This window comes from Natator depressus, chromosome 18 (genome assembly GCF_965152275.1).
Source record: "Natator depressus isolate rNatDep1 chromosome 18, rNatDep2.hap1, whole genome shotgun sequence".
Lineage (NCBI taxonomy): Eukaryota > Metazoa > Chordata > Testudines > Cheloniidae > Natator > Natator depressus.
In genome coordinates this window covers 20,286,980-20,303,210 of record NC_134251.1, presented here as the reverse complement: position 1 = coordinate 20,303,210, position 16,231 = coordinate 20,286,980, and the positions used below count along the sequence as shown (strand labels likewise).

Below are 16,231 nucleotides of genomic sequence, written 5' to 3'. Positions count from 1 at the left end.
AAAGAGGCCAGCAGCAAGACTGCGACTCTTGACTTCCATGCAAGTTCTCTGTGCTACAGGAGCCAGATATAGCTCCACTGGCTTTTAGGGAAGGGCTTTCAGACGAATCTTGTATTTAAAGTTTGCTCTCCACCTCAAAGTCTTTGGGGGGTCCCTCCTCTTTTTCCCTTTCATGGCTACTTAATGTCATTGTTTCTACATAACGTTACTCTAGGTGGACTGAAACCTGGTCTACATTTTTTCATAGCCCTGAGCATTTCACACCCTGAGGGCCATAGTTAGGTTGACCTAGCCCCAGGTAGGTTGATGGAAGAATTCTTCCATTGACCTAGCTGCTGCCTCTCGGAGAGGTGGATTAATTGTAATGATAGTGGGAACTTCAGAGTAGGAACCAAAGTTACCCATAGTGTTGTATGGGGGGGAATCATGGTGAAGTGACCCTTAGCGGAAGCATGTTGCTATGGCACTTGGGAGCCAGGCAAGGGTGCTGAACAGTGTGTATGGTGGGGGAGCTGAGAGCCGGTGAACCTTGTGTGTGATGGAAACCACTTCAAGCCAGGGGGCATGGCAGGACCTATGTTCCGGCACCTATGGAGCCAAGCAGGAAAGCCAGAAATGCCCGTGGGTACAATTCTCAGCAACAAATTCGGTGAAGTCTCCACTATCTTGTGTTATAATAGCAAGTTGGCAACCGCTATTATACTAACTACGTCAATGGAAAACCCCTTCTGTGATGTTGGAAGCATCTACATAGACTCTGGTGCTGAGGCTGTACCACTGTAGCGTAGCTAGACCCTCCGTTATTTCCAGGAGAAGTTCAGTGTCTTCAAACCAAAGTAATGTCTGCTCTGCAGATAGGAAGGTTAAGGACGCAGAACATCCATAAAACAGCCTCACACTTTGGCAGCTGATCTTGGGTACCTCACTCGTGAAGGGTGAACATTATGTTTCTTTTATGGCGAGGAGAGACCTATAACTCAAGGGTGCTGAAGGCATGAGAGAAAGCTCTTTTATAGTCTTTTTTTTTCCCCCACAAGTGAAAGAAATGGTAATCACCCTTCATAGGTGAGATGCTTCAGTCATCGCACAGGGATTCAGATTTTAGTCATTGGAACTTTTTAACTGTAACATCACACGTGAAGTTTGAGGGAGCCAGTGGGGGCTAATGTCAATTCTCCGTCCCTTAGAAAGATTGCAGAGAGACATTTACCCAGTCACCACTGTGAGCAGCTTGTTAACAACCTATTGGTGGTGCAGCAAATCAGGGCTTTTTCTGATGCAGGGATTTTTTAAATGGGTAAAGTGTTCCATTTAAATTCAGGTTGCCAGCAAGGACATCCTTAGATAGTGAGAAAATGGGCCCATTCCCACAAACCTGAGCAGCATAACAGGGGCCAGTGAGCTCCATTCTCCTCTCACTTCAGTTTTACACCGTGCAACTCCATTGACTCAGTGGCGTGACTCCTGATTCATATCACTCTTAAGAGGAGAAGTGGACCCTGTAACAAGATTTTTATCAGCACAAGTTCTGACACTCGTGAATGCAGTAACTGAAATCGTGAATGCTCATCCGGAGCACAAATTGCTAACTGTAGTCCCAGGCTGTTACCTGAAATTTGGCTCAGTTCTGTGAACCAGAGATCCAGAATAAACTGGAGTCTCCAGTTCCCCCTCAGACGCTAAAGTATGTAGGTGAGTAGACTCTATACATTGTGTGTTAAATAACAGGCAAGTAGAACAGGGTCCCATCCCCTAGCGTAAGGGACACTTGAGAACAGGAAGTGTGAAGAGGTATTAGTCTCTTTGTAAGAGAACTTTTGTCAACATGATCTTATGGGCTTGGCTAGGAGTGTGAGAGCTGGTTCCATTCCTCCCTCTGCTCTATGAGCTTATGCAAGTTACTTCCCCTCTCTATGGCTTCATTTCCCCATCTGGGGGGGTGGGGCGGGGCAGGGATCAATGGGTATCATGATACTTGCCTTTGGAAAGCAGTTTGAGATCTATGGGTGAAAAACACTTATTCATTATTACAGCAGGCAGGCAACTGTTTTCCGCACTGGTTTTGTTTAAGGAATGGAAATATTTTCCCATCCCACAAAATCTCAAAAATGTTTGTGAACTGAAAGTCTGAGTGGAAAGCATTCAGTTTGAGACTACCAGAGTTTCATTTTGATTGACCTTTTTATTTTATCAAAATAAAGCATTTTGTAATTATTTATTTATATATTTGTATTATAATTATTTTAAATTTCCAAATAAAAAGTAATTTTGAAGTGGAATTTTGTTTTGAAAATGTCCAAATATTTTGTGTCAACAAGTTCAAAACTTTTTTTCCCCAAAGATGTTTCCCGTCAAACTTCCCATTAAAGGTGTTGGTTTCAGTGAACTGGCATTTTCTGATTAAAAAAAATATTTAAAATTTAGTCAACCAATTTTTCGATCAGCTCTGTTTATCATGATTATTCATCATTTACCTTCCTGCCTCTTACTGGAGTGTATAAGTAATAATAATAAAAAAAAAATCCAAACCAACACCACCAAACTGGCATTGCAGTGTGTGTGTGTGTGTGTGTGTGTGTGTACATGTGTTGAAACCAATGGCTTAGCTACAACCCAGCTTTAACTTTGAATGGAGGAAGCAGATCCACACGGAGAGAGGAGAGAAAGGCAATAGCCACATCACTTTGATTCCGACGAATGCATAGTGAGCTGTGGACACCCAGCTGGTAGTAAAGTGGTATAATTACCCACAGTTAACTTCTCGAGGGGAGCTTCCATCAGGGTATCGCAGGCTTTCCTGTTCTGACCGAGAGCTAGCCTCAAGTGCTGCCGGAGGTAATGCTTTTTAGCACAAGGATTCAAAAGAGAAAACTGAAAGCTGCTATGAAGTGCAGAGTCAGGTTTCTCCCTGCAATAACAATAGCACGTTACATCAGCCGGGTTTAACGTGGCCCTCTCCTGCACAAGGGACTACTTGGTTTTGTCCATAGGTATCTGAGCAGTATAGGAACACTGACAAACATGTACTAGCATCTCTGCTTCAGCAGACTGGAACTGAGCATGGTCAGGTTTTGCCCAAGCTGTTGACTCAATTCCATCCCCACAACACTTTGTGAAAATTTCCCAAATGGCTTTGTGCCGAATGGCAGAGGACGTCTAGCACGCTGGGACACCTACCCATCAGACATTGCACGTTGCATTGACACAAACACTCCTGGTGTGGGCGCGCAGCATCAACGCAAGCAGCCAAGTATGCATGCACCTGAGTGCTATACAAACTTCAGCAGCTGTACAATGATGTAACTTACCTCCACCAACGTTGGAGTGCAGACACAGCTTAAGTGTGTGTGTTTTTCTGCTCTCTCCATTTGTTGCTGCTTTATTCAACTACATAACAATAAGTTCCCACCTTAGTACTGTAGGTGAAGTACTGTAAGTGAAATGTTTCTCAAGCACTGAGTGGTCCCTTTACAAAATCACTTTGCAGAACAAACAACAGTCCCTGTTATGGAGACCTTAACGAGATAACAGGTGGGGCAAGACAATGGGGCTGGGGGATGTGAGAATAGGGTTACAGTAATGAGCATGGCGGGTGGTATCACTAGGCTATGTATGTTTATTACTTCATTTATTTATTTCATTCTGTAACTTGGCCATTAGCGTTTAATAGACTGAAGCATTAATGCAGTGGAATTTTTTTTTTTCAAATTAGAATCTAGAAGGTCAGTGAATAGCAAGACCAATGATCACAGACTAGGTTACTAGTCTTGTAGTAGCAGATTTGTCCTCCACTCTGAGGCCAAATCAGCTGTGACCTGATCTGTCCACCAGGCTATAAATTATTCAAGTCCTCTAATGACCGTTGTCAAGAAATCATAAACCCTTCTCTGCTGTGCAAGAGCTCGTGGAGAGAGATAATGATCTACTTATATTCATGTGTTCATTGTAGAGATTAATTAAAATGTTTTGGTTTTTTAACCATCTGTATTCATTTCAGGGAGGATTTTAGCAATGTAATTGCATTATCTGCAAATAAACTAGAACTAGGGGATTAACTTTTTTTTTCCAGATTGGGACATTAAAAAATCTCTTGAAAACTGTCTGCTATGGAGGGGGAAATCCATTAATATTCCTATTACACCATATTAGCCAAATGAAATGTTTTGCTTGTAGAGGAATTAAATGGCCTGGTGCAATTGCAGCCGAAGAGCTGGTTAGAGGGAGATAACTGCTTTTTAAAATTTAAACGTGCACTTATTAGTTGGGTCTGTAATGCTGCCGGCAGTGGCTCAAGAGCATGAGTACCAACCTCAGGGAAGGCTGCTAAGAAGCAGGGCACAAACCCCAAATTGAATGTGAATTCTATACTTAGATTTCACCAACCAATTATCAAGTATAAACTCCTCAGGCACTATAACAGCCTAACCATGAGTCACAGACAGTCCCCTTGGGTACGTTGATCTACCTTGCCACCCAGGTGAGCTTACCTTTGTGAGAGATGGTCCCTTACCTGAATACTGCTGTGATTCTTGGTGTAATCCCAGTCCCAAAGGACCTGTCGCTTACTCCAGGTAAATTGCACCTTAGATCTCACACCAAAGACAACCCTTGTATCCAATTCTATCATAAACTACACTGAGTTATTAAAAAGGGAAATGAGAGTTATTTACAAGGTTAAAGCAGGTAAACAGATACACAAATGAGTTACAATCATAGATTGCAAAAGGCGATAGAAGCTTCTATAATAAGCAAGTTCTATATGTCCTTTAGGGCTAACCCAGGCTGAGCAGCTGGGGATCTACTGCTTATGACTAGAAACCTTGCCCTGCAGACTCCAAGCAGCACAGAGATGCAGTTCCTTCTTTTTAGCCATTTTTACCCCCGTGCATCACACAGACTCACAATACAACCGCTCAAATATTACCTTACAGTGTGGGATACAGACATTAAAAGTGAAATTAATGCATCTAGAAACTCATAACTATTCAATAAATCCTAAACACTAGACACAGTTTATAATTCTAATACCTATTTTAACAATACTACTACACAGGTGAGCCAGACTGGCTCCAGCCGTGTATCTGTCAGCGTTCCATTGAGACATGGGAACTTTGGCATGAGCTGGCACCTGGTTTGCTAGTGTCACGGGTCCTAGACTATGGGAAGGCTGGACATCACATCTGTGTCAGGAGGCAGAAAAGCCTCTGGGTGCTGGAGGAAGGAAGGCAGAACCAAGAGGGCAATTCTCACCCATGGGCTAGAGCCCTGGACCAAAAAAATGCAATGTTCCTGCAGGTTTTTGCCTATAGTGTGCCTACCCAGTTGGTTTTCCAGCCTAACCAGCCATCTGCCCCTGTAACGCTGGATAGCTCAGTCAACAGAGCATTAGAGTCCTAATCCGAGGGGTCAAGTCCCTGTTCAGGCGGTAGGTTTGTAATCTGCTTTGAACCTGAGCAGCTAAATGAATCCCTGCAATATCCTCATTCATTTAAGTCTTCTCATAACCCATAGAAATGTTCCTAGCAGGGGCCTGTTTCTCCAGGTGCCTATTGGCCTGCCTGACATCCCAACTTCCATAGGAGTATGTCTGACTGGGAAAGTGAATCCTCCTGGCTTGCTAGACATAGATGCTGCAGAGCTGCGGGAAAGCCCCTGTCTATGATCCCTTCCCGTCCTGACTCGTGACCGGGAGAGAGGGAAGCTGGGATTTGAAGTCATGACCGGAGGGAGTGAACACAGAGGAAGACTTGCTAAATTCTAAATAATGACACATGAAATCTAGTCATTCTCTGCAAGCCAGGGTCCAGTGCAGCAAAGGCTCACTCAGCAGAGAATGTGTGTGCTGTCTGAGTTTTACCCAAGGGCTCGTCCTTAACACCTGCTCATGTCACATCACAGATGTGCTGAGCTCCATATGTTTAAATGACCCTCATCCCAGCCTCTATCTTTGCACCTATGGTGATGTCCCGTCTGCCTTCTCTGTAGGAACAATTCATGCTCGATGCAAAACCAGAAGCCAGTTCTTAAAATGTGGCTTTAAAGCAACATATGTATTTGGAATGTGCACAGACCCTCAAACACCTGCAGCCCCAAGGCAGGCCATGCATGCCTAGCTAAGTGCAGAGCTGGACATGGAGCCGCCAGCTCCTCCTCCTCCTCCTTCTAAGTGCACAACCTGAATGCACTGGCCATGCTCGCCAGAGATTTACTGGAGCTGCCTGGGGCAGAGGGAGAACCCCTCCCCCCCCAAACCACACTCCATGGCCAAGACGGCATCGCCGTGGCTGTTTTCGCTCCCTACCTGGGTGCTGAGTGGGGGGTGGCAAAACAGTGGTTCAGTGTAGCTGTGGATCCCCCAGCTCCTTCCGTCCCTCAGTCCATCCTACCCCACAAACTCCTGCAGACCAGGACGTCGGGGGCTCTCCCATCATGTCCCCACACACACCACCCCAGAGACTGTGTCATTTCAGCCGAGAAGGCAGGAGGGAGACCCGACCCAGACAGAACAAAATCCACCAAACTGATGCAAAGCCCAGATGCTGCAGCAGGATCCACCCAAGCAAAGTCCTGCTGAAGTCCGGAAGGCACCTGAAGATCCCATTGCAGCAGCAGGGCCCAGGGCTGTCTGTTGAGACAGGAGTGTGGATGCTGGTGGTAAACACATGATTAGGAGCTGCACATTTCTAACTCCAGCACAGATACTGACTCACTTCTCTGTGCCTCGCTCCCCTCACCATCAGCCCGGTGAACAACATGTTTGCTCTGGCTGGTCCTGGCCCCCAGATCCACTTGTCTGGGCAGGGGATAGGGATTAAGTTACTTCTGTTATTCCCTCTGCTCTCTCGTGTTAACCAAAATCAGTTTGCTTTCACCAGCTGGATCTCTGTATTTTGTTCACTGATTCCACCGGAACCGCTCCAGACTTATTCTGGGGTAAGCAGCAGCTGACTAATGCCACAGGATGTCCTCTTAAAGTTTGGCCTATTCAAAGAACTACTTACCTGAGTTTTGCAAGAGCTGCTGCGTATGGCCCAAGCAGTGCATGAGAGTGCTGTCTAACGCTGGGGAGAGACAGGCAGCAGAGGAAACCTTCGACATATTTGCCAGCACACACCACAGATCTTAAATAGAAACTTTGTGATGAGAAACTGACATCACTGTCTTTCTCAAGGTCCCCAGTCACTCAATCATCTCTCAGCCAAAACAAAGACACTCTGAAGACATACTGTCCTGCAGGCTAGTAAATAAATTCATGTAAAAAAAGCCGCAATCTGTAATTACATCATCTCTCATCACAAAAGAGGATGGTGGACTTTGGCTCTTGATGCCCAACATGCTTTTCCTGCCATTGTTTTAAAGTCTATTTTATTATAAATATTTATATTGCAGAAAAAATCCTTGCTGAGATGCCAGGCTTCATTTCCAGGGTGGCGGAGTTAGCAGCTTCAGAAAGTAGCCCGCAATAACAGAGCAGGTTTTAATGAGCCCATGCTGTCACGCTGTCTGGAGCGGCTCACAAGAGTGAGTGCCTATCTCAGGGCAGACTGTCAAAACCAGGGCAGACACCCCAACTTGTGGTGTGTTCTATAAGTAGCTTTCACCAAGCCAGTAACAAATGTGACTTCCTGGATTGCTATCACAGCCTTGCCATGGAGCCACAGACAGTCCCTTTGGACTCTCCAGTCTATCCTGCCACCCAGGCAAACTGGACTTGGTGATAAATGGTCAATTACACCAAAACTCACACAATATTCAGGTTGCTTTCAGTGCCCAGACACCAGTCACGTACCCCCAGATCAATTGGTACCTAGATCTTACACCAAAGACAATGCCTGTAGCCAGTCCGTAATAAACTATCTAAAGGTGTATTAACTAGGAAAAAGAAATAAGAGAGTTATTTAAAGTTTAAAGCAGCAAACATACACACAAATGGATTATCATCTAAATCCTACGAGTGACAGAGTTGTAGTGATCTGTCAATTCAAAGTATCTTTCAGGGCAGACTCAGAAGGGATCTCTGGCTTCCGTTTGGTGTCTCTAGCCCTGTGAGAGTTCAAACAGTGAAGAGATGGAAGCTGAAGGAAGGAAATAAACAAAGTCACAGGAAAATTTTCCGAGTCCACAGGGTGCGCTTCCTTGCACATAGCATTTTCAAGGTGCCGTCGGGCCATGAACCAATCCTTTGCATTGCAATTTTCCTTGATGGCCTATCTGAGTTGATTGTCCTTCTGGATAGGCGGGGGAGATGATTCTCGTGCCTGGGTTCACAAATTCAGAGCAAACATTTTCAAAGTTATAAAGCAAAACTTACATATTTTCTTACAGCATGGAGTGCCCACATTGCAAGTGAGATTAATGCAGGCAGCAACTTAAAAGCATTTCATAGAGTCTAAACATTAAATACGTTCTTATAAGATTAATACCTATTTTGAGCCAAACTAAGATACAACTGGTCTGGTCTGCAGCTACAAGTTTGTCCGTTCCAGCTAATGCCTGCAGCCTGGGCAAGAGCTGGCATCTGGCCTGGAAGCATCATACATGCAACCTTGGTGCTTTCGATGTCTCTATTTCTTGAGTGTTACAGCATCCGATGAAGTGAGCTGTAGCTCAAGAAAGCTTATGCTCAAATAAATTGGTTAGTCTCTAAGGTGCCATAAGTCCTCCTGTTCTTTTAGCATCAAGGATTGTGGAGCTGATTTTCCAACTTCACATGCAGACTTTAGGAGGCGTAGGAATCACGTTGGCAGCTCTGCCTTTCTCTGCAGAACCAAGCAGCTAAATGTTAGTAGTTCCCCTAGAGTGGGGAACAATCCTGTCTCAAGAGGGGGGATGTGCTGCAAGAGGTATCTGCTGTGCCTATGTGATCTGGCAGCAGCAACCAAACTCATTTGCCTTCACAGTCCAAACACAGGGCCAAAAGAGGATTAGTCACCTACTTGCTTCCCCATTCAGTCGCAGTAGGACCAAGAAGTGCTCCTTCAATCGTGCCAACTTTACTAACCCTGAGGATAGGAGGCATCTCAGACTGCACCATAATTGGTGGGGGAGGACGGGGAGTTTTCCATGTCACTCCATATCCACTTTGCCGTCTTCAGTATCTGTGATTTGTAAACAAAATGTTAGCAAATCTTTTCTCACTGTAACAGTGAGTCCAGCTTTAATTTTTAATGCAATTGATTTCTTAAGATCTTGCACATTTGCTTGCCGAAATTTGCTGGGAATGCGTTTAATTGTCAGTCCCTGACAGGCATCTTAAGACGAGAGAGCTAAACAAGAAACACTAGAAGCCTTATCAGTGTGAGATGGAGCCACCTGAAGCAGTGTTTTGTGAAAACAAACTAAGGGATGGGAGACAGCTGTAAAAATAAAAAGTAGTTAATCATACGGCACTTGTGATCATTGCTCTGCCTGGAATCCGCATGCACTGATAATTATTACTCCCTGAATTTCATTATTCGGTATTGCGATAGATAGGTAGATATTGTGTGTTCATCTCTTATACAAAGCTCTTATTAACATTCTCTATAGAGAAATTATTTCCCATCCTACCAGTGAAACAAGCCGAACACAGGTTGAAGCCTAAGATTGTAATGTTATAATTACAGTTCTCCTGCTGTTATCTTTCACACATTATGTTAACAAAGAGCAGTGTCACCAGGGGCAGTGCATGGGGGCACTGCAGCTTTTCAGTGAATGGCAAAAAATTTACACTTTGCTTCCAGGGGTTCGAGGGAGAGGAGTGTGATTGTAGATGAATAGAAGCAGATGCTTAGAGCCAGGTTCTGCTCTCCGAGGTGCTTACATTGCCCTCTGGGGGCGCTAGGTGCACACTGGAGGGCAGGCTTTTGTCCTAAGAGTAAATGCTGTCATAGAAAACTACTGTTGTTTTAAATCCCTAATTGTTATGTATATTAGAGATGATAGATCATATTGCTCAGAACTGGATACAGTTTTATTTCTGTTAAACATGGATTCCCCAGAGATTCTCACTGCACTAAGCAGAGCTTATCGAAATCGCCGTCTGCCACCTTTTTCTCAGGCATCTATCAGAGATGAAGGATCCAGAGGATGTGGTAGGGCTGTCACTCCTGTTTGCAACATCTGTCTGTCTAAGGGCTTGTCTATGAACCAATTTAACTTAAGGTGGGATGTTAAACCAGTGCAAAAGCCTGTGGGGAGGCCTTTAGTTCAGTTTAGCTTTCAAGAGGGAAGAATCAGTTTAAGCTAAATAAACCACCTTTAAACAGAAATAATGGGGTCTGCACAGCGGATTGCCCCAGGTTAGCGACATTGGTTTATAAACCAATTTAAATTAAACCAGGGCAACTTTCTCATGTAGACAAGGCCCAACTGCTCTGAAAAAGGGGCTAACTTGGGGCATTCCCCATCCCTGAGGAAAAATACCTTTTGCTGCTATTGTCTAGCATCAGCAGAATCCATGTGACAGCGAACTTTCTGAAGTCTCTGTGCATAATAAGGACAATCTCAATGAGCATCAGCATTTCAACAGGCTACCGAGTGACCTCCAGTACGGTTTGTGTGCTGCTCAGGACACATTCTCAGTGTTGAAGTTACCACACAGATATAAACTATTGTAAGCAAGGTGAGCAAAAAATAGACTCCCAGAAAAGACCTAGCAACATAATCACGCCCACAAAGAGACACGCACACACTGTGCTGAGACTGCTGCCTGCCACAAGAATGCAGAGCTACAAGAAACAAATCAAGGCTTGTCAAAGCACTTTCCACAGACAAATGTACCCCATGGAGGGGATGGCCTGTGGCTTTCTTGTCCTTTAACACGGAAGCGCCACCCAGGATCAAGTGTTGCAAGCTGAGTTCTCCGTGTGAGCCACACCTCATAAGGAAAGACAAAGGAGAGGTGTTACGCTCCCAGACCACGGATCCCTTGTGAGTACTACCAAGGCAACCACAATCTGCTTGATTTATTGCCAGAGAAGATGACCTGTGGCTTCCAGCAAGTTCCCATTGTGTCCTTGGGGTCAGCCAACCTATCCATCAATTCTGCACTTCCACAAAGGTGTGACTAAACCTTTTGCCAGTGCTACAGGTCAGCATTTCCTAATGCTTCATTGAAATATAACTTCTGGCCATTCCTCCTCCTGATAACCCCCGCATCCTCATGGAGAAAGACAGAAAATATTTCATGTGTTCCTTAGCCAGCTCCTTTAATGCAATATGGAAACATGTGAGTGGGAGGGAAATTTGCTTAATGTTGAGCCTCATTCTTAATATTCTCTATTCCACCTGCTTGACTTTTGCACTTGTCAGGTACAGATGGCACATAGTGGGTGTGTGATGTGGATAAGAGCCCCCCAGAGCTTTGGCTGAGACCCAGTAAATGCATTTCCACTTGTGACCATCATATACACTGTAGAGGGAAGCTGAGCCTCCATCCCTGGAGTGAGCAGTAGCGATCCCTATTCCCCATCAGAGGGCGCACAGGGAAAGCTACCACAACGCGTGCTCAGCTGGTTCCACGCACAGTATGTGAGCCTCACACTGAACCCGACTGCGCCACTCTGCCTCTGCTGTATCCCACTTCTTTTTATTTAAAGTGACAGTGGCCTTAGGGAAACAACATAGACCCCAGAAGAACTGGAGTCTAGGTGTAGCTGGATCACTTTAGCAAAGGTAGACAAGTGAATAGTGGATGCCTGAGCCCATTGTGCCACCAAGCCTTAGCTGCGCCTGCCAGGAGGCAGCAAACGTTGGGATGTCCTTTGTGCCAGCCAAGGTAAGCTAAGCTAGAGGCCTGACATGTAACAACCAGCCAGGGCTCCATTCTGCTCCCAGGGAATCCAAGGACATCCCAACAGCCTAGCAAACCCAGCCCCTTCCACCTCCACCCCCAGCCCCCACTGTGCAGCCATACGCAGAAGGTTTGTTTCTTATTCCTCCTCCTCCTCCTGGCCTCTTCTCCCCTGTGATGTCAGCCCCCCTAGGACCCACCCTCTCCCTTTGCCATGTCGGTTGTTCCATTCCTGCATGGGTTGTGTCAGTCCTGTGTCTCACACACAGCTCCCACCCTGGCCAGCCTCACGCTCCCTGCTCCCAGCACAAGCAGCTCCCCACGCTTCTCTGCTGTCAGAGTGTGGTTGTTTGCCATTGAACTGCTGATCTGTGTTTTCTTCCATTGTGCTGAATGCCCTCCCTCCCCGCCAAAGGGCACTGTCCTTACCTCTCCTCTCTGCTGCCAGGGCTCCTTTGGCACCTTTCCCAATCCCGCCTGACTCTGCCAGAGTGGAGTGGCACCTCCTTTCACCTTGCTGCCCTGATTGGCTTCTTAACAACACTTTACAATTTCCCTTCTGCAGGAGTCTCTCTGATTCCTGCCCCCTGGCTTCCCTGCCCCTTTCCAGAATCTCAGTCCTTTCAGCGGTCAATATCCCAGGACCCTTTACCTCTGCCACTCACTGGAGAGCAGCACCCTCGCTGCCTGTCGCACCCACACTGAGCGCCTGCACTCCCTCTGCATCTGGAGTGAGAGTGACGTGTCCTGCTGGCTTGTCACTCACTGGGTGTAGGTCACAGCATGAATGCCACCAGTGCAAGACGTGGCAAAGTCCCTGGGCCTTTCCTCTTGTGTTTACCCTCTGTTTGCTTTTCCGGTTCAGTGGGGGAGATGGGGGAGCTCTTTCAGGCTAGTTTATGGGAGGGTGACCTGAGGTGGCCACTCTTGTTTACAGAGAAAGCTTGGTGTACCTTTTGGTGGGACACAGACATCCTAGTTTGCCCAGGAGAAACCAAAAGTAGGGACGTGAATGCTCCCAGTTGAACACAGCCTGGTGGACATAACAAGCGGGGTTGCTTCATTGTTTTACTTTCTAAATAATATTTCAAATGGGCAAAGCCATAGAGTTCTGCCTCATGCCAACAGCATCTCAGCCCCAGCTCACTTCCTGCAAAAGCAGGACAAGCTGCAACAGCTTCTCACCCAACCCTCCCCCAGGATAAGTTGCTGCAATTCCATTTCTGCCATTGCGAGCTGTTTAATTCTCAATATGCATGAAGACAGGTGCCCACATCACAAAAACCACTGCCCCAGCCGGCACTCACAGGCATTGCTGTAAGCCGTGCCAGCAGACAGCTGGAGGAACCAGAACTCTCCTCTCAGTTTTTGAGGTGGTCCCTCCAGAGAAAGGCCAAAGCCCCCAGCCAGAGCAGCACATGGGATGCTTGTCCTGCCCTCTACCTGTTTGGGGTAAACAAAGGGCTGCAATCTATAGGGCCACCTGTCTGGCAGCTTTCCAGAGCACTAAGCATGCACATGAACACACATGTTCACATACACTCACGATGCACAGAACACACTCACTTCAGGGCATACTTTCACACTGTCAAAAAGCCAGAGGATTTAGCTCCTGGTACATGCCTGTGGTTACAGATTCCAAATCCTCTGAGTTCTTGCTTGGGGCCCCAGCACCATGAGGCTGGCCCTGTCTCCCACAAAGCAGGGGGATGGCGGTGGGGTAAGGAAGAAGCAGAGAGGTCCTGGAGAAGCCGCTTAACTGCTTTCAACTCACCATTGCTCTCTCTTTCCCAGGTGGCCTGCACACAGCCCTCTGCTCCAGAGAACGATACGCGGGTACTGGCGTTTGATGTGCTTCCAAAAGAAAGGGAAAGTTCCATTTAGCTTTTCTGATGATCCATAAAAGGCTGCCAGAGGCAGAGACAGCTGCCGATATAAAAAAGTTACAGTTACTGTTCGATGGGCTATGTAGGACTGCAAGTGCTACACTGTGAACAAGCTAATAAAGTGCAGTAACTATTGCAATTTGTTACTTTCCCACTTTATTTATGCAGGTGCCAGGTGTCAGTTTAGGGGGCCGTCTGTAGGGCTCTGTTCTCCCTGGGTGTGTGACTCCCTCCTATCATCACTTAACAGGATCAGACCCCTCTAAGGAATCTCCTGGCCCCACAAGCACCGCAGGAAATGGTGTCAGTCCCCTACCCTCTGAATCGGTACTGAACCAATGGCCCTGAGAGGTTGCTCGCGGGGGCTGAGCCACTGGAGATGCTGTCTTCGAGATGAGATGTAAAGCCAAGGACCCTGGCCATTTCTGTACCAGAACAGGCCCATGACACTCCCGGTAAGAGAGACAGGGACAGACTCTGAGCTCGTTTACACCGGTGTAAATCCAAGGCAATGCAACTGACTTCCGTAGAGATACTCTGGATTTACACCATGATAAATAACATCAGAATCTGGCCAAGGAAGGAGTGTCCAGTCCCTTGCAGCGAGTTTGGTCATTTTCCCCAGTGCAAGACTCATATAAAATGCTACTACTCTGATCTGGTAGCGTTTTACTCTGGGTTTGCACAGAAATAAATTATGGCACCAAATGCAAAACAGTGGAGAATCCAGCCGTGATTTTTTTTCACTCCCATATGCAGTATCACTGTATAGTTGTTAACAGCTGTAGAAGTGGCTGCATTGCAGATGTAGGTGCAGATGTAGGTGCAGTTTTACAAGATTAATTTGTTAAAGAGCTTTAGGAAAGAAACAGTCATTATTAGATGTTATCACCATACCATCCAGAGCAATGGGGACTTTGTTGCTATGCCAGTTTAACTGAATTTTAGCGTGTTAACACTCCAGCCGGAGGCCCCAGTGTAATGCTACAAATATAAATGTCTGTTGGGAAGTAGGTCAGGCTGCAAACAGGCAAGCCTCACAGCATACAGTGTCCTTAAGGGTTCCCTAAAGAAAGGGAGCTTACTTTATAAACATGGAAGCGAAATAACACATACAAATCTCACATCTGGATGCTCAAATCAGCATTTTAAAATGCCTCTTTTGCATGCCTAACTGTCCATTTGTGTGTGCAGTCTCAGGAGCTGTTAACTTCAACTTGTTTTGTTTAAAGAAAAGGAGGACTTGTGGCACCTTAGAGACTAACCAATTTATTTGAGCATGAGCTTTCATGAGCTACAGCTCACTTCATCGGATGCATAAAGTGTTTAAATTTAGGGGTATCTGTGGCACAGTCATTGTAAACCAGTAAAGAAACAAAAGCCTACCTGTTTGGGGTCTGATCCCCCTGCCTCCATGAGGGCAGCCCAAATCATCTTCAAGAAACATATACTGAAGCTAAAGAGGAAGAGTCACACATGGAAAAAAAAATAGTCTTTGTGGAAAAAACCCACAAAATAACTAATTGCAAGTGCAGCTACACCGCGGGAGTGTTAGTGTTGTTGCATTCGAAGTGAAAAAAGTAACCTTCTGTTGCAATCATTCCATTTGTTATCCCAGAACTACGGCAACATGTTATAACACATCATCACCAAACAACATTGACCAGAGAGGGGAGTAGATAGCAAGGTGGTGAGAATAAGATGAGCTCCTGCAAGGACAGAACCCACCCTGGTTACCAGGGGCCCATCTTACATTTCACCCAATCACATCCACCATGGGATTATCACCAATATACGGGCTGGGACTTTCAAAGGAAGCTAAAGCACCCAAATCCCACTGAAAGTCAATGGGCATTGGGCAAGCCATTCCCTGGAAGCTTATTTTTATTTGTTTATTTTTGTGTGACACTCACTGTGCCCTTCACCTAGGGAAGGGCAGGCAGCCTTCAACGAGAGGAAGATTAGAAAGGGATTATATTAGAGAAATCGAATGATTAGATAGCTGTGTAATGTTTCTCTAAACAAAAGCTCCCTGTTGTAATGGTGGTGCTAATTGGCTGCCCAGCCACGCTTGGGATAAGGGGGTGCAAGAGGAGAGGGGGGTTGCTAGAGAGGCTGAGGAATACCCACCCTGAACAGCCAAGTAGCAGGAAGCTGCCTTGGGAGCAGAACCTGAAGTTCCCTGGGGACTGGGGTGAGACAGCTGGGGAAATCCCGCCAGCCTAACTGGGTCCTCCTTCTCCTGTTCTCTGGGCCCCTTAGGCCTTGTGACCAAGCCGAAGAGGGATACCGCATAAGGATTTGAAGATAGCAGGAGCTGTGCCAAAAGGCTAAGAGAGCAAGCTCTCAAAGGGCCAGTAGACTCTCAAGAGGACAGGTCAGGGGACTGAGCCCTCTCACAGAAATGTAAAATTTTGGGTGATCTGGGCTCCATTTGGCCTTCCTTTTCCCACCCCCTGCTGGCAGCCCCGAGGGTCGGGGCCGCCTCATGGTCAGCACATGAGCAGCATCCAGCAGCACCCTCTAGGCAGTACAGATCAGCTGACGAGCCCAGGCTTTTGCAGGATACCAG

The 16,231-nt window shown here is 46.3% G+C and overlaps 1 long non-coding RNA gene across 2 annotated transcripts in view; it reads right to left on the bottom strand.

The window, feature by feature from the left end:
* Nucleotides 1-7,868: 7,868 nt before the first annotated feature.
* The window catches only part of LOC142000827 (uncharacterized), a 35,565-nt gene continuing 27,202 nt past the window's right edge, over nucleotides 7,869-16,231 (bottom strand). The window contains exons 2-4 of one of the 2 annotated variants that reach the window (XR_012642328.1): nucleotides 15,046-15,115; nucleotides 13,548-13,699; nucleotides 7,869-9,098 (exon numbers count right to left, since the gene is read on the bottom strand). This is a non-coding gene — a long non-coding RNA (uncharacterized LOC142000827). The remainder of the gene's footprint in view (nucleotides 9,099-13,547; nucleotides 13,700-15,045; nucleotides 15,116-16,231) is intronic. The other variant, XR_012642329.1, reaches the window with a different exon arrangement.